The following is a 9,801-nucleotide window of genomic DNA, read 5'->3' on the forward strand; positions in this document are numbered from 1 at the left end:
ATAAAATTGATCAAGGAAATACAAATCAAATTCTATCCCTAATAATAAGAAATGCAATTTTAATTTTAATGCTCATGAAGTATGTTCTTGCTTTCTGCTAGGACCCAAGGTCAAAATTCAATAAATTTTTAAATAAAAATAGTGATGATAACAGTTTCCAATTTCATTGTGACAAACGTAGAGATAATTATCTGCAATTAAATTTGCATATCTGACATCATTAGCAAATCAGAAATAATATTCTTTGAGGTGTCAATAAACATCCAGGGATAAAGTTGGTGAAACTGAGCAAATGTTTATGAAAATGTTTACTGTAAGACAGTTTAAAAAACTTAATCAGCATCATGTACTTGGCTAGGAAAACATAGTATTATAGAAAACAATATCTGACTATAACTCACATATTTGCACAAATATGCTATAGTAATCTATCTGTGACTTGCAGAGAGATGGGCAAAAATCAGTCTTTACACTTTTAGTCCATAATCCATTCCCAGCCCGTGTGTAAAAACGACCAATGGAGGATCAGAGAATAAGCCAGTATCTTTTTAGGGAATGGTGGGTATCTTAGTTCAGGCTCCTATAACAAACTGTCATAAACCGGGTGGGTTATAAAAAACAGAAATTTATTTCTCACAGTTCTGGAGGCTGGGAGTGCAAGAACAGCGTGCAAGCAGTCAGGTTCTAATGAGAGCCCTCTTCTGATTTACAGACTGTTGACTTGTCTTGTATTTTGTATCCATTCTCATAGAGCAGAGAGAAGAGAGACGAGGACAGTTCTCTCCTGACTCTCATAACTATACTAATCATGTTTATGAGGGTTCCACCCACATGACCTCATCTATTCTGATTACTTCCCAGAGGCTTCCCAAAGCCATCTCCTAATACTATCAGGTTTTGGGGGTAGGGTTAGTCAAGTTGAGAGGAATGTTAAGGTGATTCTGGTCAATGTAATCCATGAGCAAAGAGTTCATTGATGTAGCTTATGCTGGTAATGAGAGAGTGCTGACATATGGGTATCATCCACAAAGGAGATATCATTGCCGAATTCCAACAGCACCAGTCCAAAGAAACCTTGTTTCCATTCACCATCCTTTGATAATCCAACCCTGGAGAAGTTGGAAGCTACCTCTAGCACACAGAGATGATATGAAAAGGAGAGAGTGAAGGCTAAGGTCTTACTTCCCTTTACTTTCCTTCAACAAATGAATGAACCTGGGTCTCATCTTATTTGTGGGTAGAACTGTGTGTAAAAAACCTAGTTAAATTCAATGCAATTGAAAAAAGTTGATTTTGATTAGACTGGTCTTGGTAATAACTTTAAATGAGGTTTTTGAATACCTGAATATGTTTGGGAACCATCAGGGATGTGTCTGAGAAATCAAATGGCATTAAAGGCTATAGGCTGGGCTTCACACACACACATACATATACATATATACAGCTGTTTCCTGATGTGTCTACCATATTCAAACCATTCAATAAAAGAGGATTGATTATTTTGACTCAGTAATAATTAAAATGAATAGATGAATGTTAGTATGTCATAACACCATAAATTAAGACAAAAAAGATAAGCTGGAAAATATTGATAATGTTAACCAAAAAGCAAAGTTCCTCAATATGTCACCAATAATATGGATTAAAAAATTATCCTGAGGCACAAAATGTATGAACAAATAGCTCAAAGAAAAATGAATATCAATAATCGGTAAATGCCTGCAGTAATGCTCAACCTCTCCTGTAAATCACAAAATGCAAATTTTTATGTGTATATTTGAAAATATTTTTAAAGTTATCTTTTAAAAAAGGATACTATCAAGTGCTGATTAGTATGTGAAGAAAAGGTACTCTCATATAGTCTGCGGGTGAATAAATTAGTAAAAACTTTATGGAGAGTGATTTGGCAACGTCTAAAATATTGTGTCTATTTGCAAACAGTGGCTGAAATAAATGAACAAAATATGTCTAATTTTTTAATGACTCCAAACAAAAACAATTAAATATACATCTAATGGAAACATTAAATCTGGTATTTCTGCATCTATAAGAGAATACTTTGCCCTTATTAATACAAATCAAAGAGTTCTCTTTATGTTGCTATTTAAGTATCTTCAAAGAATAATTATTGAATAACAATTGAAAAAGACAGTGAATAATATGATCCATTTTGTTAAAACTCCAAAAATAATTTATTTTTAATGACTTTGTGAAATGAAAATAATTAATGTTATAGTGCTTTGAAAAAAATGTTTTCCCTTGAACTTGAGGCAGATGATATGGAGAAATAAAAGATAAAATGATGACAGTATTTTATAAGGAGATTTCAAAATTAATCCTCATAATGAATGTGTCCCTTACCAAATTACCTTGCTTCTAAAACTTATACACTTGGAAATCCTTTAATTGAAATGATAGTAAGGCATCTTTAAATATGATGTTGTTATATGGAAGATATTTTGTATTTCACTTTACAAAGGTCAGAAAAAGAGAAATATCTGATAAATATTACTTCTGTTTTGAAGCTTGTAATTGTAGACCTAAAATGGATATATTTGACAGTTGACCAGGTTGCAATTTATAATCTTCTAATTATTATCTTCATTGCTTTTTCATGTATATAATTTCTATATTATTTCTGTTCCCTGAATTTATGACAATAGCCCAAAAATTTATAGAAAAAAATGTTTTCATTTTCTCTTATTCTATTCTATAAGAAGGAGACCTAAAAATAAAACATATGTATGTAAAAAAAAAACACCCTATATAATCACCTTTAGATATTGTAATCTAATTTGAAATGGTCAAATGCTTGAGTTGTTTAATTCAAATATAACGTTTAAGATACAGTTTGCCAATGTTTAAATATTCACAATGTTTTCTTAATCTGCTCTAATAACAATAACAATAATGCCGACTAAACAAGACTGATTGGTAATAAACATTTTATTTTGTTAAATATAGATACTTGAAGAAGTTTCCCAGTAGACTGAGAGAAATGGCATATTGGGAATCTCAGTCATCAACCTTCTGGTTCTAACCAATCTGGGGTCTATGTGCTGGTGGTAAGAATGCAGATAATTTCTTCCACCTGGTGTGAGTTTTAATACCTGCAAAACAACTCAAGGATATGGCTGAGAATATTATCTATAGCCCTCTAGAAAGAACTAAAGGTCCTTGATTTTGTTTCATGGCTAAACTATTATTTTGTCTTACTTGACTGCTTTCCTTTGTTTCCTCATTTTCTCACTTCTCTGATTAAATTTGTTCTTTGGAACTAGGGGAATGCCTAGGAGATTAAGATTTTCTACTAACAGGAGATAGGGGATATAGGGTAGGGAGTCTGCCCCCAGGAAAGACCCACAGGGCCCTGCTGTTTTTCATTGTCTTGTTTTCCTTCATCATGTACTTCAGTTAACCTTGTATAAAGTAATTCTTTGGCTCCAGGCTGAGCCAAACCTAATGTTCCTCCTAGAAACCTTGGGTGCTTTTTTAAACATATACTCCACAACTACAGATGTAGAGATTTAAGACTCCAGTGTAGTAAAATTTGATCACAGTATTAGAAGACTACCCAAAGTAAAGGGAATAAAATAGATCCAGAGAGGTGACAGAAGTCAGGTAAAACTGACAGTAGGATGTCTATATAATCCCAAAAGTTTACAGGTTTTCTAGTAAGATTGTTAGAAGTATTGCCACATCTATCAAAATAATGAGCCTGGATTTGGATCCCTCTGAGTGTAGGTTTTTTGAAATTCAAAGAATCCTAATCTGCATCTGCTTGTCAGAATTGGGGGAAATAATCAGGATGGAATACCTCTAAAGCTTTTATAATTTCATATCAAATAAAAAGATTTCCTCAACCTGTCTGAGGAATATCTTAGAAGCCATATACTATGCAGTTAATGAAGTAAATTCAGGTCCCATTTTACATGTTCAAGATTGTCTGGAAACTTTACAGAAACTTTACTCTGTGGCCTGAAATTTCTCATGGTCAATCCTATATTGTTTAGGAGTTTTCAGTCCAAGCATACTCCATCTTCAGTCTGAAACTGATAATGCAGTGCTCGTGTTGCTCAATAAATTAATATGTAGGACTCAGTCTCCAAATTCCTAGTGGTAATGAAAGTATTCCTAAAATTTGTAGAAGATTATACTCTACATGTGTAATTATGAAAGTCCCTTTCTCAAGAATGGTTCAGCAGCTTAAGAGAAATCAATGAAAGGAATGCAAATCAAATGTGATTATTAAAAGTCAAATAAAAGTGCTAATGCATTAAATATTTTCTAAAACAAATTATAATATTATATCATTATATAAGCTTTGGAAAGTGGCAAGTAGTAATAGTTGTTTGATTTTCTCTTATAAGAAGTGGGGGAAAAAAACCCCTTAAAACTATGAGATGATAAAATTAACTTCATGATAATTCAAAAGGACCTAAATTTTAATAGCATCCAACTTTATGTGCTGTAAGAGAAAATGGATAAGACAAGAGAATGATAACCTATATCTACCTAATAAATCTAAGAAAAAGTCAGAAGTGTAGTAGCTTCCTCAAGGGAGTAAAAGCTATCCTGTTCCACTTTATCTGCCAAAAAGAAGAAAGAAAAGGGCAGAGAAAATCATGTAGCAGAAAGTGTACTCTGATTAAAACTCATAGGATGTTTTCAGAATCCAGAATTCTGCCAGTAAGTACATTCTCTTAGTTAATTAGAATCAAAGCAAATGTTTTTGGTCTGCTCTAGCTGATGTTAAAAGATCCATCATAACACATTGCCTTGGTAGTTTCCCTAACTTGGGAAGAAACTATTTTTAATTGAAAAAATAATGAAAATTTATTTCTCTTTATGTAACATCTTAAAAATATTAAACATTTATATAATATATGTGATATTTATGTGACATTTCACTTAGAAGTGAAGACTAGAAAAAAATCCCATCAAAACAACTGACACGGTTATTCTATGGTGATTCAGGTTAAGCATATTTTTGCTTTTCTTAAGAGTATATCCTCTTCCTTCCATGGTTTCCAGTTAAGTAATTAAGCAAACCCCCTCACCTGATTCGTTTAAAAAAAAACAAAGAAAGAAAGAAAAGAATATGGATACTAAAATGACTCCACCTTAATGTTATATTTGCTGGTATATTTTAACTTGTTACTGGTCCTTTTTCCTCTAACCATTACTCAATTAAAAAGTTAATAAATCCAGACACTTCTGAACTATTCTCCTTTATTTAGCATAATCATACTATTATATGGCATCTTCAAGAAATACAAAGCATTATTTCCTTAACTATATTCTCCTGTGATTTGTCCAGACTAATTTTAGGTGACTAAAGCAATGAGGCTTCCTATAAACATCCTTTGGGATATTGTCCTATAGCCTAATTCTAATGATATTAGGAATTTTGGTAGGTATGTGACTTCTCAAGACATTTTAATGCCTTGATTCAGCAAACTGCTGTTCACAGATGACTTGATTAAAAAAAAGTGTCTTGATATACAATCAGATGATTGAAAACTTATGCTGCATTTTGCGTAATATTTGCCAGTTATTACCATTCTGAATACTGTGTACTTTTTTCATGACTCATTTCCCTATATTATGATTTTACATGGTTTTTAAATAGAGTTACTCTGAACTGTCTCATGATGACTGAAAATGGAAGGTGTGGAAGTTAAATGCAATCAAGCAAAAAAGATTAATTAAAAAAACTTGCACCCTCAGACAGTTTTCAAAGATCGTGAGCTTTTTTATTGTTTCTGTGATGTGACTACTAATTATCATAAATAGCAGTTTTGACATTCTTCAACAAGTCACTTCAGGAAGTAGTAAGCATAGGCAAGAGACCAAATATGTATTTGGATGTACTTCATGGACACAGACATATAGATATACACATATAAATATGTGCAATATACTCAGGCATACACATATATGTACATCTATCTATATATTTATAGTTCTTTAACTTTATATCAGCAACACTGTAATAATCACTGTTATATAGAGTCATTAAGGAGAGGATCTAGATTAAAATGTAGGTTGGAATCATCTCCATGTAAAATGGTAAATACAGACATATAAATAGATGAGAATCCCCCAGTCAGAACTATAGAAGTATGGATAAAAAAGGGGGACCTAGAAAAGATTTGTGGTTGTGCCATAGTCGACATAAAGGATAAACAAGGAGAATCTATGGGAAAATCAAAATAGAAGGACAGAGAGGTAAGAGGGGATTTAGGAGAGTGAGGTATCATGACTATCAAATGACAGTTTGGTGCTAATAGCACATAGATTTCAAGGGAGTGAATCGAGCTTACATCTGCATCAGTTAAATGACATTACATAAGGTTTCTAAATGTCTTAATGCCTCATTTTTACCTCCTGCAAAAAAAGAGAAGGCATGATAATACAATTTGAATTGTAGACTAAATATGATAATATTTTAAATCCCTTTGAAGTTTAAAGCCATTTTATATTATTTTATTGTACATATCATTAGTCCTAAAATTATATTTGTTTAATAAATGTCAATTTGCAATGATCCAAATGAAGAATAAATTATCGTGGGTAAAATAGAATAAAGTATTCACATAAGACTGAAGAAAGTAGCTTCTATTTATATAGATTTCTGTCACATACTGTTATGTGGTGCATTATGCTTACTGTATGATTTCTCTAATCTTTTACTTCTTTGATATTTGAACCTAATAAAATAGTCACACTTAAAAGGAAGGGCTAACACAATTAAGTGCCACTACAGACTAAATATTAATCCAAACATTCCACCACTCTATTTTTTATAAATAGTATTTTGAAAATTCTTCTTAAATAGTCATAGTTTAGCCACTAAAAGTTCTTTTATTGCTTTCTATTTATAAAACTTTGAGAGTGGCATAAATCTTGGTCAATGAATCATCCCATCCACTCTATCACTTTTGTAAATACGATTCCTCCAGTTTGTTCTATCATTATTACTTTGTCATTCTATGTCCCTAAAAGATTGAACAATTAAGCTGAGTTAGGTCTGACCTTAAAGTAAGATTAGGGAAAAAAAGAAGAGTAGTTCAGTTAAGCTGTTATTCTACCACTTGGTTTTTAAAAAATAGGATTTATTGAGTTTATCAGTATTGTGTGTACTGAGTTTTTCTTATATAAGATCACCTTAGGGTTAAATCCCCTGGTCTGTGTTTATACATAAAGCCTAGAAAGGTCAAGTTTTGGAGACCTTCCCAGTCAGAACCATATTATTTACACTTTTTCATTATGTTAAATGTCATTTTGTTTTCAGACAGAAAACCAACTTTATCCCTCCATTATATTAATGGAATTAATGAAATTAAAAATGCACCCTCAGATTCCTAAGCCAAAGGAAGGTAATGCCTATTGCTACTTTTAGTCACAGGGCAGTGTAACTTTAGACTCAGAAGGTCTCATGTTTGCTACTGCTGGGTTGTGTTACCCCATAAAGCGCAGAATAATGAGTTAAGACAAAGTATATATATTCAATAAAATAATGCTTTACATTTTACATCTGGCTTGTGGATTAAAGTAAACACACATTATGAAGAGTTAGCTAGTGTTATCTGGAATAAAAGTGTTGTCAAACTTACCTGTCTCTACTACTTGAATTCATTATTTAATTTTCCATTCTCTGATGCCTTGTATTTTACCATCAAAGGGTAGTGTATATTACCAGTTTAATTCCATAATCTATTGATATATAGATATCATTGATTGACTTCTTTATATTAATCATATTGAAAATAAAGTCTGGTAGGATCATATTGAAAATAAAGTCAGGAATAGTGAATTTCAAATTCTCATTTTATCACCATGCATATTGAAAATATAGAGGATCATGAGTACTTAATTGATGTGAGGAGAGTAAATGTATTACCAATGGGCTGTATTTAGAATTAAGACATCTTTTATTTTGACCAATTATGTCAATCAAAGTGTCTCTAAATATCTTGAAATGTATTGATCAATTTCCAGTTTTCCACAATCCCAGCACTCTTTTATGTCTACTCATTGGTGTGCTTCAGATGAATACATTATTAGTCTCTTCCTTGTAGGTATTTGAGTTTAACAACCTCATTTTTTTCCCCAGCAAACTTGGAGGTACATGTATTGTATGTGTGCAGTCAGATCAAAGACACAAAATTAAGTTATATAAAACATTTATGTGTTTAGGGTAAATTGAATATAGAAATATTTTCTTTAAATTAATTGAATAACAAACTTTAAAAAGAGTTTAGGACATATGTGTCCTCTAGAAAATTGATAAGAACTATTTAAAACTCCCACAGGGAACCTAGATAAATAATCCTGAGTTCCCACAGATTATTAGTGTGATTTATTTATTTTATATCTATATGACAAGGTATTAACAAGGTCAACAACATTTGAAGACAATATATGAGAGCATAAGATCTATAATATTGCTTAAAAATGGGCAATGGACTTCTTGGGAAATTGAAACCAATTGCTGGCAAGTGAATTCTCACTTGTCAACTTGGTAAAATACCAGAATTTTATATTAATTACCACTTTAAAGACCCCATAATCAAATACAGTCACATTGTGAGGTATAAGGGGTTAATATTTCAACATTTACATTTTTGAGGGAAACAATTCAACCCATACTTTTTGTAAGCATACAATAAAATAGGATAATGATTTTATAACATTGGGCTTTAATCACATGTCAAAAGCAGGTTATAGTACATCATTTATACAGTTTAGTTGCAATAATTTTGTACTTTGTAGGTGCCCTGGTTGTGTGTGTGTGTCTGTGTGAGTGTATGTGTGTACAGTGATCAGAGAGACCATACTAGATTCTCAACTTACTGTCTTATTATACAAAGTTTATTTTGTAAAAACTTGATTATTTTAAGGCTAAAATCTAATAGTATATATAATTTGGTTTTTAAGCCTAATATGTTTTATAAGCTCCCTAATAAATAAAATTTGCTTTCCTTTCTTTCAGTTCCAAACTATTTATATTCATTTAGATTATTTAAACCAAGGATAAACAAATGAACAAACCACTCCCTAAAGCGTAATTGAATTTTATTTTCTTTTTATATAGAAAAAGAAAAAACCTGAAATTACACATTATTACTGAACACCAACACATTTTATTATTGATGATTTGAGATGTTTGTTTTGTAAATTAAGACTGAAGGTCAGGGGCTTCCCTGGTGGCACAGTGGTTAGGAATCCACCTGCCAATGCAGGGGACATGGGTTCAAGCCCTGGTCCGGGAAGATCCCACATGCCGTGGAGCAACTAAGCCCATGCTCCACAACTACTGAGCCTGTGCTCTGGAGCCCATGAGCCACAACTACTGAGCCCACATGCTACAGTTACTGAAGCCTGCATGCCTAGAACCCATGCTCCACAACAATAGAAGCCACCACAATGAGAAGCCTGCACACCGCAACAAAGAGTAGCCCCCTCTCATCGCAACTAGAGAAAGCCGGTGCACAGCAGTGAAGACCCAATGCAGCCAAAAAACAAAAAGACCGAAGGTCAACATATTGAGAATGAGCATTGTAAGCAGATATAGAGGGTGTGTGTGTGTGTGTGTACTATAAATATATATAATATATATAACTATTACATATTATTTATATATTATATATATACATAATCTTGTAAGAAAGGAAACAAATTGACTCCCATACTAAATATCAAATATCAGTCTTAAACTGGCCTAGTACATAGTTTTCTAGGATTTATGATTATGATTCATTAAAGTTATATGACTTACTAATGTAAAGACCTCAA

The sequence above is a fragment of the Neophocaena asiaeorientalis genome, unplaced genomic scaffold, assembly GCF_003031525.2.
Source record: "Neophocaena asiaeorientalis asiaeorientalis breed wild unplaced genomic scaffold, Neophocaena_asiaeorientalis_V1.1 scaffold175, whole genome shotgun sequence".
In the NCBI taxonomy this organism is placed as follows: domain Eukaryota; kingdom Metazoa; phylum Chordata; class Mammalia; order Artiodactyla; family Phocoenidae; genus Neophocaena; species Neophocaena asiaeorientalis.